Source organism: Diabrotica virgifera, chromosome 8 (assembly GCF_917563875.1).
Source record: "Diabrotica virgifera virgifera chromosome 8, PGI_DIABVI_V3a".
Classification (NCBI taxonomy): Eukaryota; Metazoa; Arthropoda; class Insecta; order Coleoptera; family Chrysomelidae; genus Diabrotica; species Diabrotica virgifera.
The window spans coordinates 123542350-123567520 of record NC_065450.1 but is presented as its reverse complement, the minus strand read 5'-3'; the positions used below and the strand labels follow the sequence as shown (position 1 = coordinate 123567520).

Here is a 25171-nt window from a genome sequence, read left to right as displayed (position 1 = left end):
TAATGCTGCTAAAGCCGTGAAAGCATATCTCTGAGCAGACGTGGCCTCAGATCACAACCCACTTATCGCCAAAATTATACTCACACTTAAAATTATTAAAAGACATCCGAGAATTGCTACAATATACGTAAGCAAGCTTAAAGAACCCAACGTAAAAGAATGCCTTCAACACGAATTGCATATGAACTGCTGAAAGCTGAACATAGACACCAATCATATTGACGAGAAGTGGGAGCGACTAAAACATTTCCTACTAGAACCTTGTAAAGAAATACTAAAGACTTCCACAAGAAGAAAAGAGGAATGGATGAACGACGAGATACTGAATATGATGAAACAACGGAGGCAATATAAGAGCAAAGATAACAATAAATACAAAGATTCAAAAATTTATTGACTACTTTTACAAAAAAAAACATTTGAATTGTAGCAAGTCAATTTGATATATATAAAATATATAAGATATATAAGATAATGTGTATATACAAATAACATATATAGAAATATAAATACATTCACGCACATTCACAAAATGAGACATCGGAAAACATAGTGAGTAATATTCATGTCCATGATACTGCTTTAAAATGATCAAAATATTCACTAACAGAGTAAAAAGCAAATTTCAGAAGATATTTTTTCAGAATGACTTTAAATTTATTGATTGTAAGGTTTTTAAAATCCTTAGGTAGGACATTATATATGTTAAAGTCAATAGAGTTTTTTTGTGATTTACTCAAACGATATTTGACTGTTCTGATATTATTGGCACCTCTTGGGCTGTAATTATGCAAGTCAGACTATTTAATTAAAGTATCTGCAGTTTTGTTTGTTTCCACGAGAACATTGTATAGCCATAGTGTTGGCAAGGGCATTATTTTATATTTCAGGGCTGGCCAAACTGTGGCTCTTGGAAGGATAATTTGTGGCTCTCAATAAATCTACCTGAGTTATTTTAATTTTGTGTTTCAAAATGTCTTAAATTACTGACAACAAATATAAAAGACTGGTGTAACATCAAGAATTAGACAAGAAAACCCCTTATCACCGTTGCTATTCAATTTGGCCTTAGAATATAAGTAAAGTATCACCTGAGCAGACAGGGGATTTGCGAATCGAGGATCAGAACTATTGTTGGCCTTTGCTAATGATCTAGGTGCAGTCGCTCATTCTACAAGAGACGTGGGAGAGGAGTTTTCACAACTCGAGGAAGAAACGGGTAGTCTGGGACTTCGAAGAAACGAAGAGAAGACATAACTAATGACCACAACTTCGAAGTAGTAAGAGTTTAAATATCTAGGGGCAGTAATCACAGATGATGACCACATAGGTCTCAGCAAGGATAGCTGCGTGGGATAGAGCATTATACTCCCTATCATCATTATGAAGATCTAAGCTGATAAAGAGATAATCTAAATTAAGACTGTACATGTCTATTGATCGTCCAGTTGTTACATATGGAAGTGAAACATGAACTCTACATCGTACGTGAGAGGAGAGTTCTCAGAATGATATTTGGCCCTCAAAGAAAATTGACATGAGAGCGGAGAAGGCGCCGCAAAGCTGAATTGGTGACTGTATGGTACTGAAAACATCGTCAGATATATAAAAGCTAAGATAAAATGTGCAGGTCATGTGGTAAGATCAGAGAAAGACAGAGTGTTAAAGACAGTGTTTTTTGAGAGACGGGCGAAGGATAATGAAGAATCAAAGTATCCTGAACTAGTAAAAACTGCTTGTAGAATTATTTGCATATTTGGAACAACTATGTGAAACATTTTATGTCACTTTAAAATTCGTGTAATCCAAACTCTGAGAGAAAAATGTAATACCTTTTTTACACTTTTTAAATAATTGTTTAATTGCGGCTCGGAAAAAATTTCAAATTTTGAAAACTGGCTCGGACTATCAAGGAGTTTGGCCACCCCTGTTATATTTAATAAATAATGGCTTGCAAGATTCCAAGTAACCAGTTTTTGCAATTATTCTAATTGCTTTTTTTGCAATTTAAATATTCCAGAAATAGATGACCACTTCAACTTTGGTATCTACCGTAAACCTACACAGACTGATCACGTTATCCATTCCACTTCTAACCATCCTCTTTCACATAAACTTTCTGCATTTCGTAGCTTTATACATAGATTAAACTCTATTCCTCTATCTACAACTGAATTTAACAAAGAACTGAACATCATCAAACAAATTGCAGTTAACAATGGTTATGACCCAGACATCATCCATAAACTTCAACAGAAAAGAGAACTTAAGTTACTTCAACAATCCGCTTTCTCATCATCTTCCACAACTACTCCAATTTATGCCTCCTTACCGTTTAATAACTCCAAATTATCTGAAAGAGTCAAACAAATCATTTCTAATTCTTGTGATAACATCAAAATCTCATTTAAAGTCAATAACACCCTCAATAAAAGCTTAACTAACACCAAAGACCCTATCCATTGCATGAGCCGTAGTGGGGTATACAGACTCTCTTGTTCAGACTGCGATGCTACCTACATTGGTAGAACTTATAGATCTCTTTCCACCCGATCGGCAGAACACAGAAGAGAGATACCACTTCAGCTTTTTCACACCATTTAAAAGTCAATAAACACGAACTTAAGATTCCTGATGGGGTCCAGTTGATACACAACATTCAACAAAAAAATACACTCCGTTTAGACTTATACGAGGATTTGGAAATTGTCAAAGACCTAAAGAAAAGTCCCAATTGTGTTAACCGACAAACATCCCTTAACCGCAATTTTGTCCCCATTCACCGTCAATTATTGTCATAATTCCTATTACTTTGTTATACCTTCCCTTTTCCTATCCTATCTGCTATCTTCTTCATCCTATTTACCCACTGTCAACTATCTTCTTCGTTCCCTTACTGGCTCCAAACTCCTTACACATACTAATCATTACTAACCACATGAACTCCTCTTAATCAAAACCTAATTAATTTACCATACCCTCTTTTCACACTTCTTTCATTTCTTTTCTTCATTCAGTTCAACCCTCATACCCAACTCTCCAATCTTTCTCTTTCACTCATTTCACCTATGCTTTGACCCTACATCACACTCCTTTGCTTTTTGTCTTTGACCTTTTCCAAATATAATTTTTATCTTCACATCTAACATTTCATCACTTTATTTCATTTATCACAGTTAAACTCAGTCATTCTTTAATCAAATTATAACAATATTCATTCTCTTAATTTTGTTTTATTAATTCTATTTTATTCATTACACCTATTGTTTTCTATACTAATTAAATTTTAGTTTGTATCAACTGGGCAACCTGTTTTCCTACAATTATTTATTATCAATTTTACATATTCACCAGTTTGTCACAAGAATTTTCTCAATTTCATTAAAATTGTTCCATAATAATTTCATTCCTGAATCACATTTTCTACTATCAGATTGACTTTATCCTAACTCCAATCTATATAAAATTTTTTTAATTTTCACCTACATCCAAACAATAATTTCCCTACTACCTATACAACCATCAATACACATGCTGTGGACATATAAATTTCTTGATATAATAATATCCCTTTTCAAAATTTAAAACTTCTTCTATAACACCACTTATTTAATTTTATTTCTGTTATTACTACTAATCAGCTCACTTTGTAGTTACCTACAGTTAAAATAATTTTATTTTGTAAACCACATTATCTTTTAATTTTAAACAACAATAGATTTAATTAACAGACAATTTCAGATATTAAAAGCTTTAACATATCTTCGTCTGGATCATGACTTTGTTTTTAAAATTCCTAGAAAATCGACTACCTTCTTCCTTAACTGTCAATGTCACATCAAGCATTTCCTTACATAGGTTTGACACTTAGTAGTCATCGTTGACCGAAGATGGTTGATTGGGTCCTCGGGTAGAGTTTCACCATGTTCCCAGAGGTTTAATCCTTTAACATCGGCGTTTAGCCATTTTAAATTTATTTCAACATAATGTAGATTTATTTATAATCACAACCATTGTTTGGTTCTGGGGCTATTTTGCAAGTATTCAAGTAAGTAATCATAACCACATTTTTTAACTTTCACAATTTCAACCATCTTTTTAATTTTAATAGTGGGATTACTTATTTGATTTTAGATCACTGATGATGGACCGATAGGTTTGAAAACGTTCTGATGAACTCATTTTATTGAATCCATTGGGATTCTAAAAAAATTTTTAGTAAATATACCTTTTACATAGAAGTGGTTTTTACTTCATGTTCCAGTTTGTTTAACTATAAGGTATACAGCCAATCCAGGGAACTACCCCTTTTTAATTTAAATATTGTTAGTGCATTGTAAGAGTTTCCCCACAAAATAACGCCATAGCTTAAAAGCGAATGGAATAGAGAAAAGTAAATTGTTCTTAAGGTATAAACACTTGCAACAAGTCTTAGTTGTCTAAGTAAAAACAAAGTACTTGAAAGTTTACCTTTGAGATGGTCAATATGGTTATACCAAGTCAGTGTGTTGTCAATTGTCATGCCCAGCAATTTTACAGTATTTTTTTCCACACGAGCATCGAATGGATTAGATGAAATGAATAAATTTTGAGTTTTGTTATCATTTAGTCTAAGTTTATTTGCTGCGAACCATGATTGAGCATTTGAATTTACATTCGTAGAAGTGGTTTTCTAAAAGAGAACGATTTCTGTCAGAAAAAATAAAAGTAGTGTCGTCTGCAAATAATACTGTTTTACATGGAACCATAAAATTGGGCAAGTCATTAACATATATAATAAATAATAGAGGGCCCAAAACAGAACCTTGTGGAACATGCTTAATATGCTTAAATTCAGAGAGACAATTTCCGTATCGGACTGCTTGGTATCTATCACTTAGATACGATTTAATTAGTTCTAGACGAGTACCTCTGATGCCGTAAAAGTGCAGTTTTTTTAGTAAGATATTATGAGAAACACAGTCGAAGGCCTTTGAAAGATCACACAACGTTATGGCAAATCACACAACGTTACGACATACAGAGAGATTAACCGCGAGATAAGGGAGATGATATGCAGGCAAAAGAAAAACAATGTGAAGAGAAATGCAAAGAGATCGAGGACCTCATAGAACTTACTTCAGGAGAAATAGGTCCAGATATTACAAAAGAAGAAATAATACACGCATTAACAACAATGAAGAACGGAAAAAGCCCTGTACCTGACATGCTTCCTATCGACCTTCTAAAAATTATAGATGAGCAGCATACTGATGTTTTAGTGACACTGTTAAACACAATTTATAGATCAGGCACATTACCCAAAGAATGGTTAACGTCAATCTTTATTTGTCTCCCTAAAAAGAAAAACGCAAGAGAATGCGGCGACTACCGCACCATTAGCTTGATGTCCCATGTACTTAAGTTGCTACTGAAAGTCATCCATAACCGAATATTTCATAAACTGGACATAGACATTAATGATACCCAATTTGGGTTTCGCAAAGTCCTAGGAACTCGTGAAGCTCTTTTTTCACTTAACATACTTATACAAAGGTGCGTGGACGTCAATCAAGATATATATGAGTGTGTTATTGATTATAGTAAAGCATTCGACAAAGTCCGACATGAACAATTAATGCATGCCCTGGAATCAAAGAAGATAGACTACAATGACCTCAGGATTATATCGAATTTATACTATAAACAACGAGCAAAAGTACGTGTTAACGATCAGCTCTCAGAGGAAATTAAAATCAGACGTGGAGTGAGACAGGGATGCGTGTTGTAGCCAATTCTTTTTAATGCCTACTCAGAAGAAATCTTGAAAAAAGTTCTTGAGAGTGAAACAGTTGGAATAAAGGTAAATGGAGTTCCCATTAACAACATTAGATATGTGCATGACACTGTCATCTTAGCTGAAAATATTGGGAATCTTCAGAGGCTGGTGACCAGAATAGCGGAGTTTGGACAAGAATACGTCTAACAATGAACGTCAAGAAGACAAAGTTTATGAGAATATCCAAAACTCAAAGAAACAACCGCAATCTCTTTATAAACGGATCCAACATCGAACGAGTCGACCAATATTCATACCTTGGACAATGGTCAACTCCATAGGAGATTAGGTACTTATAGGAAATCCAAATCAGAATAGAAAAGGCTACGGCTAGAGCAAATTTTAACAAAATGAGAGAAGTGCTCTGCACAAGAGATTTTAAGTTGGAGCTAAGAGTTAGGTTGGCTAGGTACTACGTTTTCTCGACTGTTTTATGGAATGGAAGCTTGTCACAAAAAAAGAGGTTCTGAGAAAGATTAATAAATAAATGGAAATCTTAAATACCATCAAAACAAGAAAATTGGAATATCTCGGGCATATTATACGTGGATAGAGATAAAACTTGCTCCAATTGATTATGCAGGGAAAGATTCAAGGAAAAAGAAGCACAGGGAGACGCAGAATATCGTGGCTATGCAACCTGAGAGAATGGTACGGATGTACATCAAATGAACTGTTCAGAGCAGCCGTCTCTAACATCCGAATAGCTATGATGATTGCAGACATCCGTCGCGGAGATGGCACTTAAAGAAGAAGATAGACGACAAGTCTGATAGTCTTTTTTCTCCAATAAAAGTCCTGAGGTAGTGTTTAATCCATTTTAATTTGAAAATCTCCTTTCAGGTATGTTAATAGGTACCGGAAGGTTAGAAAACAGAAAACACACTGTTATTACCTCCGGAAAACTAGATGCTAGGTTATTGTATTTTATCATTAATGATTCTGTAGGTTCTTTAACAAACTGAATTTCCTGAATTCCAGTTTGCAATCAGATTTTTAAAGTAAGTAACTGTTCATAAAGATCTTTTTCTACAACCGTGTTAAAAATGCAATTTTTAGCACTCCATGCGTGCGTTAAAAATGCTACTTTAAGGCACTAGTGCTTTAAAATATTTTTAAGGCACTGCAGTTCGTATTGACCGTATAGACAATTTCGATGTAATGTCAAAAAAAAATAAAAATGGAATGTCAGTCAAGTTCAAGTAAAAGTTTTTGTAGATATTGTCCTGTAATTACGTTTGTAGAAAAAATATTGTATGATATGCGTGTTAAAAAGTACTTTTAAAAAGTATTTTAAGGCACTCATGTGAATTGCAGAACTCGCTATCCCTCATTCTGCAAACTTTCACATGCGTGCCTTAAACGTGTACTTTTAACTTATATCATAAATAACTATTATCGTATTTAGTATTCAACTTGCTTTTTTATAATATCATTTGAAATTGATAAAAGTTTCTCGGGTTGTATAATTTAATTAAAATGTATTAAAGTCACAGAGAGTCTTACAATTAGCAGAAGAACAACAAGGTTTTAGGTCGGGAAAATAATGCATATTTATGTTTCGTGGACCTTTTTTTTTTTTGGTGGTAAGAATCTTCAAAAGACCGTCTGGGAAGGTGTCGCAGGTGTGTCGGATTTAGTCCGGCACGCTTCACCGCGTGCCGAGGCCGCCTACCGACTAAACTCACCCCCTCTTTCTCCAGCCGACGAGCCTGGAACCGCACTTAGCGTACATGTCTGACCCGCCGACCTTACTCTTAACTCCCCTCCGGCACTCTCCGCGTGCATTCCATGGGTTGGGCGGCCACCCAGCCCTCCCCACCCGCGCGAGCATTGCACCAGCGTCCGGCGCAACCCATGCGCGGGCGAGACGACCGGGGTGCCCCTCCCCCCCCCCCACGATGGAACTAGCAAAACAGAACCAGTTGGTAATTACGAGTAACGCCAATCATTCCTACTCTCATCAATTCATACACACTCTCGTATCCACTTAGTTTTAGATAAAAAAAAAGGAAAAAAGAGGCAGTTGGCAAGATTGGATGTAAAAAGTCCTCCCCGCCAACTACACCAGGACGTAGCGAACAAAGTATTTACAAAAGAAACACGAATATAACATAACGGAGACAATACACAAAGCACATGGTCTCCTACTGATTATGTCCTAAGCGTGCACCACATTTAATACATAAAATTTGTGTAAAAAAAAACGATAGACTTGGAAAATAAAAATAAATGAATAAGTACGCGATAAATTTTAAAAATAAATAAAAATAATTTAAATTAAAATAAAATAAAAAATAAAATAAAATAAAAATAAAAAGGCAGTCAGCGTGGTTTGGGTGTAAAAGGTCCTCCCCTCGCTGGCTGCCTACCACAGCCGAAACATAAATAAAATAAATAAATAAATTAGAGACCTTTTCCTCCTTATGCTTTATTGTCTTTGTGACAAAAGCAATGATCAGATCGAAGTTTCGCTTGCTGTCGATAGCTCTGTCGATTAGCTCGCGAGGCTCGCCCAGAGAAGCTCACAGGCCCAGCTGCAGCTCGGTACGCCCCGCGTGGTATGCGGGGCATACGAACACGACATGCCGCGCGTCATCCACAACCCCACACTCGGAACATATATCGTCCTCGGATTTACCGGTGGGTATATTTCCTGAACGATCCATGCTCCGTCAAGAACTGTGTGAAATAGTAATTGACGCGCCGATGCCGACACCCGTACCACCTCACTACATCCGGAATCAGGGATCTCGTCCAGGCCGCCTTTCCGACTTCGGCTGCCCATTCCCTCTGCCACATCTCTAGACTTCTGACTCTTTCCTGTGGTCCTGAACCTATTGCTCCGTTGCCCCTATTGTACATCCGGACCCTTTCCCCGCCCAGGATGTGCACCGGTACAGAACCAGCCACCACCTGTAAGGCAATGGTAGATACAGTTCTGTAGGCACTGCACACCCTGATCAGGGGTTTTCTTTGAGCCCTAAGGAGCTTGTCCTTATACTTCTTCATCCGGAGGACCTCATACCACACTGGGGCCCCGTATAATAGAATGGATATTATAGATTGTAGCATAACTGCCCTCTTTTGCGATCCGGGCCCCCCGATATTTGGCATTAGCTTATTTAGTGTTGAGGTCCTCCCCTCCGCCTTCCGACATGCTTCTTGTATGTGTTGCCCGAAGCTAAGTCTATTGTCAAAGGTAATTCCTAGGTACCTGACTGTCCTTTGGGGTCTTATTTCGGAGCCTTGATATTCGAATTCTATGTCTTCTCTTTTTCTTGGTCCCCTCAAGATAATTATTTCTGTCTTCTCTACTGCTAATTTTAAATCATTTTTCTCAATCCACGCCGCGGTCGTCCTGATTGCTCTATTTACTTTATCTTTTATACCCCAGTTCATATCATTTTCGACCAGTAAGGCTAGATCGTCCGCGTATGCAATCGCTCTCACTCCTCTGTTCTTGTGAATTTCTAGTACCCCGTTGTATAATATATTCCAAAGTAAGGGTCTCAGGATTGACCCCTGAGGTACTCCCGCGGTCATTTCTTTCTTTTTCTTCTTCGATATGCATACGGATCTTTCGGATAAGTAGTCCTTTATTATGTTGGACATGTATTCTGGAGCCCCAAATTCGACGATTCGGTCTATTATGAGGCCCCAATTTGCTGAGTTGAAAGCATTTTTTATGTCCAACAAAACAAGGACCACCTATCTTTTCTTACTTGCCTTAGCCGCGTCTTTTATCCAGGTTGCGGCATCGACAGTCGATCTACCTTTTCTAAACCCGTATTGTTGATTTGACAGAACTGTCTCATCTTCCAAAATGCCTTCCAGTCTCTTCTTGATAAGTCTCTCATAAAACTTACCAAGGCAGTCCAGGAGGCATATTGGCCGATAAGAAGTTGGTGAATCTGGGGGTTTCCCAGGCTTTAGGAGTAGAACCAAGTTCGCTTCCTTTAAGTCCCTGGGAAACTCTTGCCTGTGCAGTAGATCATTACATATTCTTCTGATCAAACCTGGTTTCTCTGTCGCTATAATCTTTATCGCCTCTGGTGGCAGCCCGTCAGAGCCGGGAGCTTTCCCTGTCTTCATTTCCTGACCAGCGGTTTTTATTTCTTCTTCTGTGAACTCCTCGACCATCGTTGGAAATATCTTGGTGAAATTTTGAATTTCCTTGGTGGGGAAGAGGAGTTTAGCTGATTTCTTCCGCTGGTCTTCATCCAGTCTATATGGGGCGAGTATCTTCAACGCCTTCATTGTGATCTTATACGCATCGCCCCATATATCTTCATCTAGTGCTTTTATAAGGGTCTGCCACTTTTCTTTTTTCTCTTGTTTTATTTTCTTATTCAGTGTTCTCTTCAAATCTTTGTATATTTCTTTGAGCCCGAGGTTGCCCTGGCTTCTGGTATAATTCCTTCGAGCTCTGAGGCATCTCTCCCGGAGACCTTCTATCTGATCCGTCCACCAGTAGGGGGATTTTTTATTATTTTTCTTCTTCACGGTGGCCAAACTTGCCGCGTTTTGGAGAGCTCTTCTCAGTTGGCCAAGGTCAGGAATCTCTTCTTCGTTTATTTTCCTGACCTCCGATAGGTACTTGTTTTTATTAAAGTATGATTCTGTATGACCTATCGGCCGCTTTATTCCCCCTTTTGTTTTTACTTCATACTGTATGTAGCGGTGGTAGGTAAATAATTGATCGTCGAGGACATCCCACCCCTGTACTTTCCTGGATAGCCCTTCGCTTGCGAAAATAACGTCGATGTGTGATTGGCTGACCCCCTTATGAATGTTGGTTTATCATTATTTAGTACTTGGAGGCCAGCCTGGGCTATCCATTCGTTCCAGAGTTCCCCCTTTTTGTCGTTTATAGGGGAACCCCATAATCTTGATTTCGCGTTGATATCCCCGGCGATCAATATCTCTTTTTCATTTATGGCGGCACTCATTATTTCGTCAACGATAGCTTCGTATCTAATCCTAGGGATGTTTGGAGATACATAGCATGCCAGGAGGCTGAAATCCCTCGGCTTAATGAGGATATGATTTCCTCTCCTGACAATGCCCTGCACTCCCACATCCCTATTTCTAATGAGTACCGCCACGTTCTTTCCATTATCTTGGACCCATCCACCGCCTGTCGTGATCTTAATATTTGGTTCGGGGACGATGAGCAGGTCCGTTTCTAGCTTGCAGGCTTTTGCGTGGACAAGATCGTGCGCTCGGCGCGCTCTGCCCACGTTAACCTGCAATATCCTTATACCAGGTTGATCCTTGGGGTACAATTAGGTTCAGTTCCCTTAGGTCGTGTCTGCAGCGGATTCGCGTCTATCTGCTATGTTAAAATTCCTACAAACTAAGATAAATAAATAAATTAATAAATAAGTAAAATAGATAAAATTAATAAAAATAGAATTATTTAATAAATAAAATATATAAGTAGAGAGATAAAATGAATAAGACAAAATAAATAAAATATATAGAATAAATAAATAGAATATATAAATAAAATTTTTATAAATAAAATACTTTGGTGCTTGATTTCTGGTGTAACTTATTTTCCATGAAACTCCTTGAGAACCGGCCTCCTGTTTCACCGGTGGGCTGTATAGGGCCCACTCACGTTCTCCAGGAGGCCACCTCTCATCATTTCACTGTTATTTTTCTTCTTATACACTTTTTTGGGGTTCCCTTTCCCCTCCCCTGCCGTACACCCACGCACGGTAGGCTGGGCATTGCATCCGGTCTATCCGGTGCGCCTACTCCTTGCAAGTAAGACAGTACGCAGTGTTACACTGTACCGCTGTATGTCCTGTCTTTAAGCAGTTGTAGCAACAAGCTACCCTGCTCTCACCCTTACACTCATAGGTGCTATGTCCGTAGTGTCCACTTATAGCACCTCGTGGGGGTGTACCTCTCTGAGATGGGGCACCACACCCAGCCTATCACGATTGTATTATATTTTCTGAGTTCTTCAGCATTTGTGGGGCGCACGGCTATGGTGGCGCTCTGCTCCCCATTTCGGTTGGTTCTGAGAATCTTTATATCCACTTCATCTTTCGGAATCCCTGTGTATGCATTTATAGCGTTTTGTAACTTCTCCTCTGTGACCCCGGGATCTATGCCGGTTATGGTAAAGTGGTTTTCTTTCCGTCTAACAGCCATGTTTAAGCCGGACATCCTCGTGTTCATCTCTTTCCTTAATTTGTCGGCAGCTCCTTTCCCCTTTAATTTCACGAGGATGTCCCCGCCTTCCGTTTTCTTTAATCTATCTACTTTCACCCCTATCTTCCCGATGTTTATCTTTTCGTTCATTTCTTTTAGAACATCGGTATACTTCTTCCCCCCATGTTTTAATCAGGAGGGCTTCCTCCTGTTCATGCCTGGCTCCCTTGTCCATTTCTTTTCCTCGAATAACTAATTCCCATATTATATTTTCCCCTCTACCCACGAATTCCAAAGCTTTCCGCACCTCTTCTTTATTGATTTCATTATTTATTATCACTCGTATTGTCTGCGGCGGCGCTTCCCTTTCCTTAATTTGCTTGATGGCCCTCTCGGCCATTTCGTACATACCGTGCTTCTTTATTTTTACAACATACGTAAACCATTCCCTTTTTTCGCTTGCCATGGAACTTTTCTTGACATTCTCTATGTATTCCACGTTCTCTTCTTTACATCCCTCGATGATTTCATATACGTCTTCCCGGATGGTACGTATGGCACTTTCTACCCCTCCTTCTTTAATGCCGCTCTTTGTTACAATTAAGCATTCTTTTTTGGTTATTGTCTCTTGTAGACCCCCCTGTTCATATTTCGTTTTTTCAAATACCTTCTCCTCCCATTTCTTTTTGTATATCTGGCTAAAATTATTTATGTCCCCCCCTTTGTTTAACGCTTTTATTATTTTCTCCGTTTCTTTTTTTTTGTCTTTCTTGTTCCATTTTTATTTTGCACTGCTCGCATTTCAAGTGACCCTCCTCTTGCACCGTTTGATTTTGATTCTGACTCGTTTTATTTTGGATAGAGGTTATTTCTCCAATTAACTTTCTTGCTTTAGTCTTGTTCTCCCCCTCTATAGGTCCTTTACCATTTAGTATCTCCAATACCTCTTTCAATTTTCTTTGGACTCTTTCGTTTTCCGTATCCTCTGAGTATTTTTTGCTTTCTTCTCTCTTTTCTCGTTTAAATTTTTCGTTCATTTCTAGGCTATCGCCTTTCCTTTTTTTGTTTTGCTGTATTTCTTCCCTGTCCGCTTCGTCGAACAGGAAAGCTGTTAGGACGCTCTCTTCTATATCTTGCCAGTATGACTCACTTTGCTCTTCTTCTCTCCGTTCTACTTCCTTATCCCCCACTTCCAGAATTTCCACTGAGGGGTCTTCCTCCACTTTGTCTCCTTCTTTTCCTCTTCTTTGTTAATTTCCTTTAGCAGGTCATCCCCTACTAGAGTCGAGTGCTTTGGAGGACCCGACCTATTCATCTTTGGCTGTTTTTCGTGCCATTCTAACATTTCCTTTTCGAACTTTCGTTGTTCTTCCTCTTCTGTTCTGCCGTCTTGCGGCCGCTCTTCCCCATTCTCATTGGTTTTCCCGTCTTCCTTATTCTTTTGCCTATAGTCGTCGTCGTTATTCCCTGTACCTTTGTTTGTATTTGTTTGATCCATGTGATTCCCACGAGTAGGAACGTACTACACGTCCGGCGCGGCAGTGCGCCCTTACCACGCTAAGGCTAGGTTACTTCGGGAGGTCGCCAGGTATCCCGAAGGGATCGTTTGTGATGCTCTAACCCTCGCATCTTTGATACCTTTGGCAGGATGCCTTCCACCGTGATAGTGGGGATTATTTTTTGAGGTTTACTCCTCTAGGCTTTTTTATCACGGTTGCCTCCGGACGCAGTGGCAGTCTGTATTCGCAGGCTACCTGGAGTTTCCGCATAACTGCTGCCTTTGTGATTTGTGATCGGAGTCCGATGGTAGAGCCCCCGCATGGTGCGTGAGGCTCGCCCATCGACCCCCGGCCACAATGCCAGAGTGGGCGAGATTAACTTTAGGTGTTTGAGTAGTCGTAGGGAAGTTGGAGTGTGAAATACAACTGCTGAAGGCGAAGGCGCCGCAACTACTCGCCTCAGTTGCGACGCTTTTTAGCGTCCAGCGGCGGTGTCCGGCGGCCACCCGGTGCACAGTCGCTGGACGCTGGGACTGTTCTTGGTTTCATCGGTCGTGCTCCCCTCACAATTTTAGGGACCACGACCGGTTACTCGGCCCTCCCACCGTCGTCGAGGTATAATTACAGCCCCAGGGAGAGATGTTTCGTGGACCTTAAGAAAGCATTTGACAGGGTAAAATTGAAAGGACGTTACCTTTTTGTTATACTCAAGAGAGGTACTTCTACGAATAATTAAAACGATCGAAAACATCTACCAGAACAACATAATAAAAGTGAAAGTAGAAGATCAACTAACTGACCCAATTAAAGCTGGCAATGGGATAAGATAGGGGGATTTCTTTAGTCCTTTATTGTTCAACCAGATCATGAATGAAATAATAAAAAAAGTAAGAACTAAAAAAGGATACCAAATGGGAGAAAAACAACTTAAAATAATCTGCTATGCGGATATGCAAGACTAATCTCTCAAAGTGAAGATTATTTACAACTTATGCTGCGCCGATTTAATATAACCGCCAAAAAATATTTAACATGTTAATTTCCCCAAAGAAGACAGAATACATGGTTATAACAGCAAATCCAATAAGATGTAAATTGGAGCTGGAGGTTCAGATAATAGAACAAGTGATGGAGTTTAAATATCTAGGCATCACACTATCTAGCTATGGAAAGCTCGAAACAGAAGTGGAAGATCAATTGAATAGAGCAAATAGAGCCGCAGATTGCCTGAATGATACAATATGGAGAAACAAAAATATCGGATAAGAAATGAAAGGCAGAATTTACAAAACAGTTATCAGACCAATAATTACAGAGAGGACAAATATATTGCTCAAAACAGCGGAAATGAAAACCCTTCGAAAAATCGATGGTAAGACACTATGGGACAGAGCTAGAAGTACAGATATACGACGGAGATGCAAGCTGGAGAACATTAATAACTGGCTAAGAAACAGAAGAGTAGAATGGAATGCAAACAAATCGAGTAGTAAGGACAGTGAGAGACAGCTCCTCAATAGGAAGACGATCAGTGGGAAGACCATAACAACGATGGAACGACAACTTACTGGAGGCACATTGAAAAAACAGACAGTCATGTCTCTACAAAAAAAAGAAGAAGAAGTCACAGAAAATTAGAAACCTTCTCTTAGTTTGAAAAATCAGTATATCTAAACAGCAATACTACATATTGACCCTCAGTGGCGTAGCTAGCCCCTCAGGGGCCCTATATCAAAGTTTGTCGCGGGGCCCTTTTCCACGACCGGTATGGGATAGTGCTAAAAAATGTCCAACAACAGAAGCAAAAACGCTTGTATAGAATAGAATAGAAAAAATATGGTTTATTATCACTGAACATTTTACAATTTTATGGACAAAGCTTACAAAGAGTCGAAAAAAAACAATAAAAAATACAGTTGACTGAAATTACATAAATCGTCAATATTATTACAAAATAAAAGATAATGAAATAAAATAAAACAATCTATTGCAAAATTGAAATAAATTACAATGTACATAATACAAACTTATGAACTTATAAGTTCTGCGTATAACGCCCAAATATAGATAATAATAATAAACCTAATAAACCCTAATAAACCAAATTCGAAAAATAGATTTCAATTGTTGAGACTCATAGTCAGTCCATTTAATCACGGTTTCTGCTTCAAATTTTAAAGAACCGCTTGGACTGACATGAAATTTGCCATACACATATTTAACATATCAAAGAAGAAATGTGATATTGTGCCGATGTGTGCTTTTGCCCTGGGGGTGTTTCACCCCTTCTCGGGGGTGAAAAAATATACGTTCAACAGAAGTCCGGAAATGGATAAACTTACTAATTCTAAGCAACTTGTGTTCTATAGCATTTTTTCACGAAGTTAATACTTTTCAAGTTTTGCGAGTAAATATGTTCATTTTTCAACAAAAAACACAATTTTAGACGGTTTTTTGCAAATAACTCGAAAAGTAAGTATTTTATGAAAAACAACATGCTTAGCAAAAATATAGCTTATATTTTATATAAATGAATGATTTTGAGCGTATCTTGTTTACTTTTGATGCTAGATTTTTTTTTAAACAAAAATAAAAATTTTTACATTTCAAAATAGTTGTAATGAGTTTTCTCCAAAAAGTGCATCATTTTTGGGTTAATTCACGTTAAAATATTCGCTTTGAAATTTGACGAATATGAACCTATTTTTCATTAGCTATAACTTTGCTTCTACTGGGTCTAGAGAGTTCATACATATACACAATTTTTTTCACTGTTTTATCGGCTATATTTTTGTTAGGAATATTTTTGTCCATAAAATACTTACTATTTGAGTTATTTACAGAAAACCGTCTAAAAATGTGTTTTTTTTTTGAAAAATGAACATATTTACTCGCAAATAACTCGATAAGTATTAACAGTGAAAAAATGCTATAGAACAAAAATTTCTTAGAATTAGTCAGTTTATCCATTTGCGGGCTTATTTTGAACGTATATTTTTCTACTCCCGAGAAGGGGTGAAACTCACCCTCATGGCAATAGCACACATCGGCACAATATCACTTTTCTTCTTTGACATGTTACCTATCTGTATGCCAAATTGCATGTCAATCTAAGCGGTTTTTATAAATATATAGGTTTTGCAATATTTTACCGTCAGTGAACGAACTGTCAGTGTTTGAAAACAGATTTAGTTTTTTCAAGCCAAGGGTGAATGCACATTAAAATGAGCTTGAACAAAGAATCTCTGTTCTTATGGTATAACGACGAGCGGCCGGCAAATAAATCTACAGAAATACAATTTGTAGATAAAGAACAGAATACACGAAAATATACCCGAACAATACATACTGTTTCAGATATTCAAAGGTAAAGCGATTACAAATATTGCAATTTGACATTATACATTATACAATGTCTCACACACACACAGCCAACGTTGAATGGACAATGAAAGGTAGCTTGAAAACAAAAAAGCTCTGTTTTATGGAATAACGGCGAGCGGCAGATAATAGAAAATAGATAAATATAATTTTTATATAGATAAAGAATCCATTATACATACTAAAATGTCGATATCCAAACAATATACACTGTTTCAAAGCGTTTTAACAGTGAAATAATTGCAGAATAATTTGTTAAATTTTTTAAATGGAATTTTGTTTCGACATGCCGCGCTGGGGCCCCTAAATGTCGGGGGCCCCGTATAATTGATACGGCTGATACGGCGGTAGCTACGCTTCTGTTGACCCTGAAGTGAAGTACGATTTTCGGGTCTGAAATCATCTCATCTTCTAATAACTCATCAAAAAATCACTTTGTTACTTTTCGTCTTTTATTTTTAAAAATAGTTAAAACTTTTTGCTTGGTTTTTAGACTCGTTTATCAAATCATGAAATGAATTTTGATTTCTTGTATCTTTCAGCCTATTTCAAAAAGATTACTTAGTAGAATATCAGCTTTCTTTATGTAATTAACTCAATATGTAATTAATATAGTATAGTATAAAGAAAGTATATCAGAAAAATATTACGAATAGCAATAATATGAATAATACAATATTGAATCTTACTTTATTAAGTTTAGGTGACTAAATAGCCTTGTACTTTTTTATTTTATATTATATATATATATATATATATATATATATATATATATATATATATATATATATATATATATATATATATATATATATATATAGTATAGAATAAGTAGCTGAAATCGTCTATTATTATAAGAAAAAGTTTACAATTCTACATCCCCTCCATTTTACAAAAATGGAGGGGAATACCCTCTCTCGAAGGTGAAAAATATACATTCAAAATAAGACCGTAATTGGATAAAATGACCAATTCTAAACAACTTTTGTTCTATAGAGTTTTTTCGCTAAGTCAATACTTTTCGAGTTATTTGCGAGTGAATATAATATGTTCATTTTTAACAAAAAAAACATGTTTTTGGACGGGTTTTCGGAGATAACTCAAAAAGTAAGTATTTTATTGAAAAAAATATTCTTAGCAAAAATATAGCTTATAAAAAATTGAAAAAAAAATGGTGTATGCATGAGGTCTGTAGACCCAGTAGAAGCAGAGTTGTAGCTAATGAAAAGTAGGTTCTTCGTCAAATTCCAAATCGAATACTTCAATGTGAAATATCCCAAAAACAGAGCACTTTTCGGGGAAAATTCATTTCAACTTTTTTAAAAAAAGGTTTATCTTTGTTTTTTAAAAAAACTTCTAACATTAAAAGTAAGTGAGTTACGCTCAAAATATTGTTGGTCCCTTTTATTTTTTGGTAAAAAAAATCGCGAAAATCGCCCCCTAATTAGCATCACAAATAAATTTTATCATTACCACTTGACAAGTTACTTTGCTTATGTATTATTTATATTTTCTGTAAGTTTCATCGGTTCAAAGTGCTTATTTTTGAAAAAGCTGTAGTTAAAATGGCTTGAACGAGTTACTAATCACGAGTTTAGGCAAATTTTGAACAGCCATAGCATAAACAATTTTTGTCTAACGAGAAAACAAAAAAAATCAAAAATATTCAGAAAAGTAAAATGAACATTTTATTACTCTTTGAGATTTTTGGTATTACCTATGTACTAATAATTTTTTAGTTAATTCCATAAAAAACTCCATTTTTTTTTCAAAATTAAAAAAATGTTTTATTTTATACCCAATTTTTTTCAAAAATGAGCACTTTGAACCAATGAAACTTATAGATAATATAAACAATACATAAGTAAAGTAACTTGTGAATCGGTAACGATTAATTTTATTTGGGAAGCTAATTAGGGGGTGATTTTCGCGATTTTTTAGCAAAAAATAAAAAAAAAACAGCAATATTTTGAGCGTAACTCACCTACTTTTAACGTTGGAAGTTTTTTTAACCTTTAACTACCCGCGCATCAAGTTATTCAAGTTATAGCATAACTACACGCGTGGCGTACTTTATACGCCACAAGAAAATACACTTAAAACAGCGGATTTGTTTATTTTTTTTTTGAAAAATACACTTTAGTTGTTTGTTATAAACCTTATTCGGCATCAGTGAATACTTTGAGTTAATTCTCAGTAAGCCAATTGGGATTTATAACTGAAATCATGGAATAACTGGATTCCATGATAAATAAAACTACTAATAAAATTTTTTTTGAAATGTGATTTTTTACGGAAGAAGAAGTATTGTTTATAAAGAAAAATATATTTTGTGCCATAATGACTAAAAAACAATTGAAATATGTACTTATATTACTACTTATATTAATATAATCGTGGCGTATATTGTCCACCACCGGAAACAACAAATAATAAACTGTAAATTACGATCTTCCCAGAACGCCGATTATAACGAAACTAAAACCAAATTGTAAAGCCCATTTCAGTGAGAGGTTACAGAGATAAACAAGGTCAAAAATTAAATTAATATATTTATAGTAGAATTCTTATATCTGGCGTACAAAATACGCCAGCGCGTGTAGTTAAAGGTTAAAAAAGAAAAATAAACCTTTTTTTAAACACTTTAAAAAAGTTGTAATGAATTTTCCCTGAAAAGAGCTCCGTTTTTGGGTTATTTCAAATTGAAATATTCGATTTGGAGTTTGTCGAAGACGAACCTACTTTTCATTAGCTACAACTCTGCTTCTAATGGGTCTACAGACCTCATGCATACACCATTTTTTTTCAGTTTTTTATAAGCTATATTTTGAATATTTTTTCGCTAAAATACTTACTTTTTGAGTTATCTGCGAAAAACCGTCCATAAACATGTTTTTTTTTGTTAAAAATTAACATATTCGCTCGCAAATAACTCGAAAAGTATTAACTTAGTGAAAAAACTCTATAGAACAAAAGTTACTTAGAATTAGTCATTTTATACAATTTCGGACTTACTTTGAAAGTATATTTTTTCACCTCCGAGAAAATATTTTTCACCCCGTATTTCCTAATTTTTGTAAAATGGAGGGGATGTAGAATTGTAAACTTTTTCTTATATAATAATAGACAATTTCAACTACCTATTCCCAAATTTTCATCCTTCCTTTATTTTTTTGGAGGTTTTCGTAAAATTTTGTATTCCCTGATCGGGCTATAAAAGTAATATAAGAAGTCATTTCCATTGAAACATAATATGCCATATTATATTACTTGGTAGCCCTGAATTTTATATCGTGCTAATTGTTGCAGTTTGCTGAAAGTGTGAGTTCACTGGCTTTCATATTATATTGACGAGGAGGCGTAATGTTTATTTAAAAGACTATAGTAAATAATAAGGGACTCATGGGATATAATATAAAAAAATAGAATGTATTTTTATGGGTAATGAAAATAATAGTCCTGTCGCCAGGGGGGGTACAACGGCCTCGTTAATTCAGATGGACTTACTCAAGTTTTTTTTATGTATTTTGACCCGTAGAACACGAATTTTTTGGGTAACAGTTGATCCGGATGTCGATAAGATTGTTATAGACCAAGAACTTGAGGAATCAAATAACAGCGATTTTTGGCAAAACAAAACACTATTTTGTATTTTTTGGGCCATTTTAAGTAAAAAATATTTCTACAAGTTTTTTCGTAGGATGCACAGTTTTCGAGATAAACGCGGTTGAACTTTAAAAAAATCGAAAAATTGCAATTTTTGAACCCGAATAACTTTTGATTAAAAAATAAAATAGCAAGTCTGCTTACCGCATTTAAAAGTTTAAGTCAAATTATATCGGTTTTGATTATTTCCATTGGTAAAAATTTATTTTTTTATTGTTTAACAAAGCTATAAACACGTAGGGTTTCCCGTGCTTTTACATGTGTTTTAACGCATGTAACGTAGAAATAGTCTTGATTGCACTAGTACCTATTCTACCTACTCGTTCGATTTTAAATGAGAAATCATAGAAACATCACTCACGCACTAGTTGTTTGTAGCTTTGTTTAACAATAACACAATAAATTTTTAGCAATGCAAATAATCAAAACCGACATAATTTGACTTGAACTTTCAAAGGCGCTAAGCAGAATTGCTATTTTATTTTTTAATCAAAAGTTATTCGGGTTTAAAAATTGCAGTTTTTCGATTTTTTGAAAGTTCAACCGCGTTTATCTCGAAAACTGTGCATCCTACTAAAAAACTTGTAGAAATATTTTTTGCTTAAAATGACCCAAAAAATACAAAATATTGTTTTGTTTTGCCAAAAATCGCTGTTATTTGATTCCTCAAGTTCTTGGTCTATAACAATCTTATCGACATCCGGATCAACTGTTACCCAAAAAATTCGTGTTCTACGGGTCAAAATACATAAAAAAAACTTGGGTAAGTCCATCTGAATTAACGAGGCCGTTGTACCCCCCCTGGCGACAGGACTATAAACTTAATGCGAAGATTGTACAGTTTCTATCTTTTAACTCACGGGATAAAGAAGGCAAAGGCCTTCTTCTTTTAACCAATCAAACAGGATATAACCAACAACACACAAAAGTAAAAAAGCACGATGAAATTCTAGATTATAGACCGGAAGATACCAGCAGTCTTCTTATGCAACTTCTAACTTTGCTTAGCCCCAATTATCTCTCTAAATTCTAAATCACAACGCAAAACATTAAAACTTTTTCTGGTTATTAATTAACATATTATTATATGTATACTAATTGAGACAATAGGTCTTGAGATGGAATTTGAGATGTCAGTTTGTTTGGTAAAGGAGACCGCACACATCTTATGGAAAATATAATGTCACTCAAATGCAATAAAATTTACATGAATAGAATCGTCTCAAAATTACAATAATTTCATATCATTGCGCCAACTCTGAATTTTGAAGTCCATATCACATTTTTTTGAAGTCCATAAAACTTTTTTTTTGTTTTGATTCTGGCCTTGGTTTAGAACCTTAAGCCACGTAATTACAATATAAAATTATTATTCGTTCATACAAAATTGTCCAGTATACACTTAAAAATAAAGAATAATAAAAAATAAAGCTTACAAATAACAATGTCTACTTACTATGTTAATAAATACAACTATGCTAATTTTTTTTCTTCATTACGATAGGAACTAAATCCGATTCAACCTCTCGGAGATTTAGAACATCTTATTGATTTTTTTTAATATCTTTTTTTTTATTTATTTTTATTTTTTTTTTTTATTTTTTTATATAATTTTTTTTATAAAAAAATTTTCCATAAAACTTAGTTCATAAATAAATATTATTAGTCTAGTAGTCTAGTGGCTATTAAAAACAGGTTAACGCAGCGTGAACTAAGCCAATTAGAGAGGAATTATATACTTTTGTACGATTGACCAAATTATACCTACTTTATTATCTATAAGATACAAATAAACCTCTGCCTTAATACCTGAAGAGAGATTTTTGAACTGGCGATTCTTTTCTACCTTTGACTCACGTATATTCCCATTTGATTTTAGATTTATTTATATCAATTTACGCCGTTATTAATCAAAATTAGGAGTTGGCGCAATGATATGAAATATTTGTAATTTCGAGACGAATCTATTCGTGTAAATTTTATTTTGTTTGAGTGACATTATATTGTCCATAAGTTGTATGCGGTGTCCTTTTACATCTTCTTTTTTAGGTACCGTCTCTAGTAGAGGTTGGCGATGACTTCTGCAAATTAATCTCTATTTTGGGCCTTTCTTAATTCTTATCCACGTTTGAAGGTCTGTCCATTTCTTGATGTTAAGCAGCTGCCATGTCATTTTTTGTCGTCTGCCAGGACCGCGTTTTTCTTCTATTTTTGCTTCCATTATTAGTTGAAGGAATTTATGCCTCTCGTGTATGAATATACACACACCCAAACTTATATGGAATCACCATGTATTTCAAAGCAATATTTATTTCTTTTGAAAAAACTTGTTATTGTTACGAAGAATAAGGATTTTTTTGAAAATAAACAAATCGATAAGACAATCAGATAGTACAGCTCGGTACCGTATAGATTATTTGCTTGAGTTGCAAATTGAACGAAAATAAATAAACTAACTTTTGCGTCCAAAAACGAAAATATGCCTCATGTGGGGTTATAGAACTTACAATGGGGAAAGATGATTGGTCTTATGGAGCAAGTAATGTTCTCTAATATTCATAGCTGTCGAGCTAGGCGTAATACAGGGCGTTCTGTCCAAACCCTATGCTAGGTAACAGGAACTAGGAAGCTCAAAAATAAAGCAAGGGAAGGTCGCTAAAACATAGTAACGGCTCACCACGATCGTTTAATTGTCCAATCAGCTGAAAGACACCTACCCATTTCTCACCTTCAGCTCCAAAGTCAGCTTTTGGAAGCTACAGGTGTAACTGTTTCCGTTAAAACGATAAGAAGAAGAGTTCGTGTCAAGAAGTATACAGCAGGGGACAGTTATGAATTCTCGAGTTATCCAGGCAGCACAAGATTGATCGCCTAAATTGATGTCTTCACCACCATAACTGGAAAATTGGGAATTGACAAAATGTGCTATTTTCAGAAAAAGTCGGGATTTGTGTAAAATCAGATGACCCACGAATTCGTGTACTTAGAGGTCGAGGAAGACAAGCAAGAACGAAAACTCTCAGATCTGTTCACAAATATACAAGGGGAAGTGTAATGTGCTGGAGAGGAATTGTGATCCGTAAAAAAACTCATATAATTTTCATCCAATAAACTTTAACTGCTCACAGGTATTTTGATAACCTGTAGTTAGACTCTGGAGAGGTGCAACACGAGAAAATTTAATTTTCATGCATGATAATGGACCTCCACATACCATTAGAGTGACTAGAGACATCATTAAAGCAGAAGGTATCCCTTGTTTGGAGTGGCCTGCTTGCTCACCCGAGCTTAACCCTATAGAGTATTTGTGGAATACGCTTAAAAGAAAAATTAGAGCTCGCCAAGATAATCCACAAAACACCACACGGCTAGTACAAGCTGCTCTTGAAGAATGAAGTAACCTACCACAAAAAATGTTGATAATTTGATTAGGAGCGTGCCCACACAAACAAGCTTGCATAAAGACTATAGGTGATAACACTGCCTACCACAAAATACAAAAAAAATAAATAAAAACAAGTTAAACATTATTTGTTTTACATTGAAATTTTGTATGCTATTGACTTTAAAACAACTACTTTCAATTTGTTTGTTAAATACTTTAATGTTCTATTTAATTGTTATGTATTTGTTATTAAATTGCTTTAAATTAAATATTGTTTGACTTCGTGTGTTTGTTTTTTTTTAAATTCGCGCGAAATAATAAGAAATATCAGATGATTCCATATAAGTTTGGGTGTGTGTATGTCCAAGATAAGATGTTTTCCGTTTTTTAAAAACTTCTACAAGTTCATGATCTCAATTCATACGCCTCAAAACTTAGTCAGTTCATGTAATTTTTAGAATGCGGCGAAATATCCACGTATTAAAGTTGTGTAGGCGTCGTAACGAGATAATTTTCAGTGTCCAGGCTTCTATGCTATGGAGTAGGAAACTGCGTATAAAGCATTTTATCATGTGATATGGTAGAGTTAGATGAAGATCACGAGAGGTGAAAAATTGTCGTCATTTTTTTTTTTAATTTTCGCTGCATATCACATTTCTATATTTTTCTCACCTGATTCTTTAGGTTGTACGAACATGTCTTTTTATCGAAGTTTATTGAAATTTTTTTGTAACAGTAGTCACATATGGATGTGAAATGTGGATCCTCTCAACCACTGATGAAAATCAACTGAGAATATTTGAGCGCAAAATACTAAGGAATATATTTGGACCAACCCATTGTAGTGCGGCAGATTCGTGCAAATATTATAAGAATTGTGCATTTAGTGATAGAAGCATATAATTTGGACCACACATACTACACATATAAAGGTTCAAAATTGGATACGAGGCCATCTCAGATTTGACCTTTTACAAAAATGGTAGGCATTCAAAATGGCGATGATACATATGTGACTAAAAGCACGATAACTTTTGAACGAAAAGTCCAACTTCAACCAAATTTGGTATATGGGTTCTATTTTTGGTGTATAAGATTGAGCTCTTAAACCGGAAGAATCGGTTGACCAGAAGGTGTGTTTTTCCTGATTTTTTATGTAAACATATGTTGATTTTTTTTCAATTATTTCACCCTGTATATATTAATTCTTCAAAAAGCTAATACCGCCATTGAAAATAGCGTAAAAATATTTTT

At 35.7% G+C, this 25171-nt stretch overlaps 1 protein-coding gene across 1 annotated transcript in view; it reads left to right on the top strand.

Moving 5' to 3' along the window:
* The window catches only part of LOC126889832 (transcription initiation factor TFIID subunit 11), a 78749-nt gene that overhangs the window by 34009 nt on the left and 19569 nt on the right, over nucleotides 1-25171 (top strand). The gene's annotated exons all lie outside the window — the stretch shown is intronic.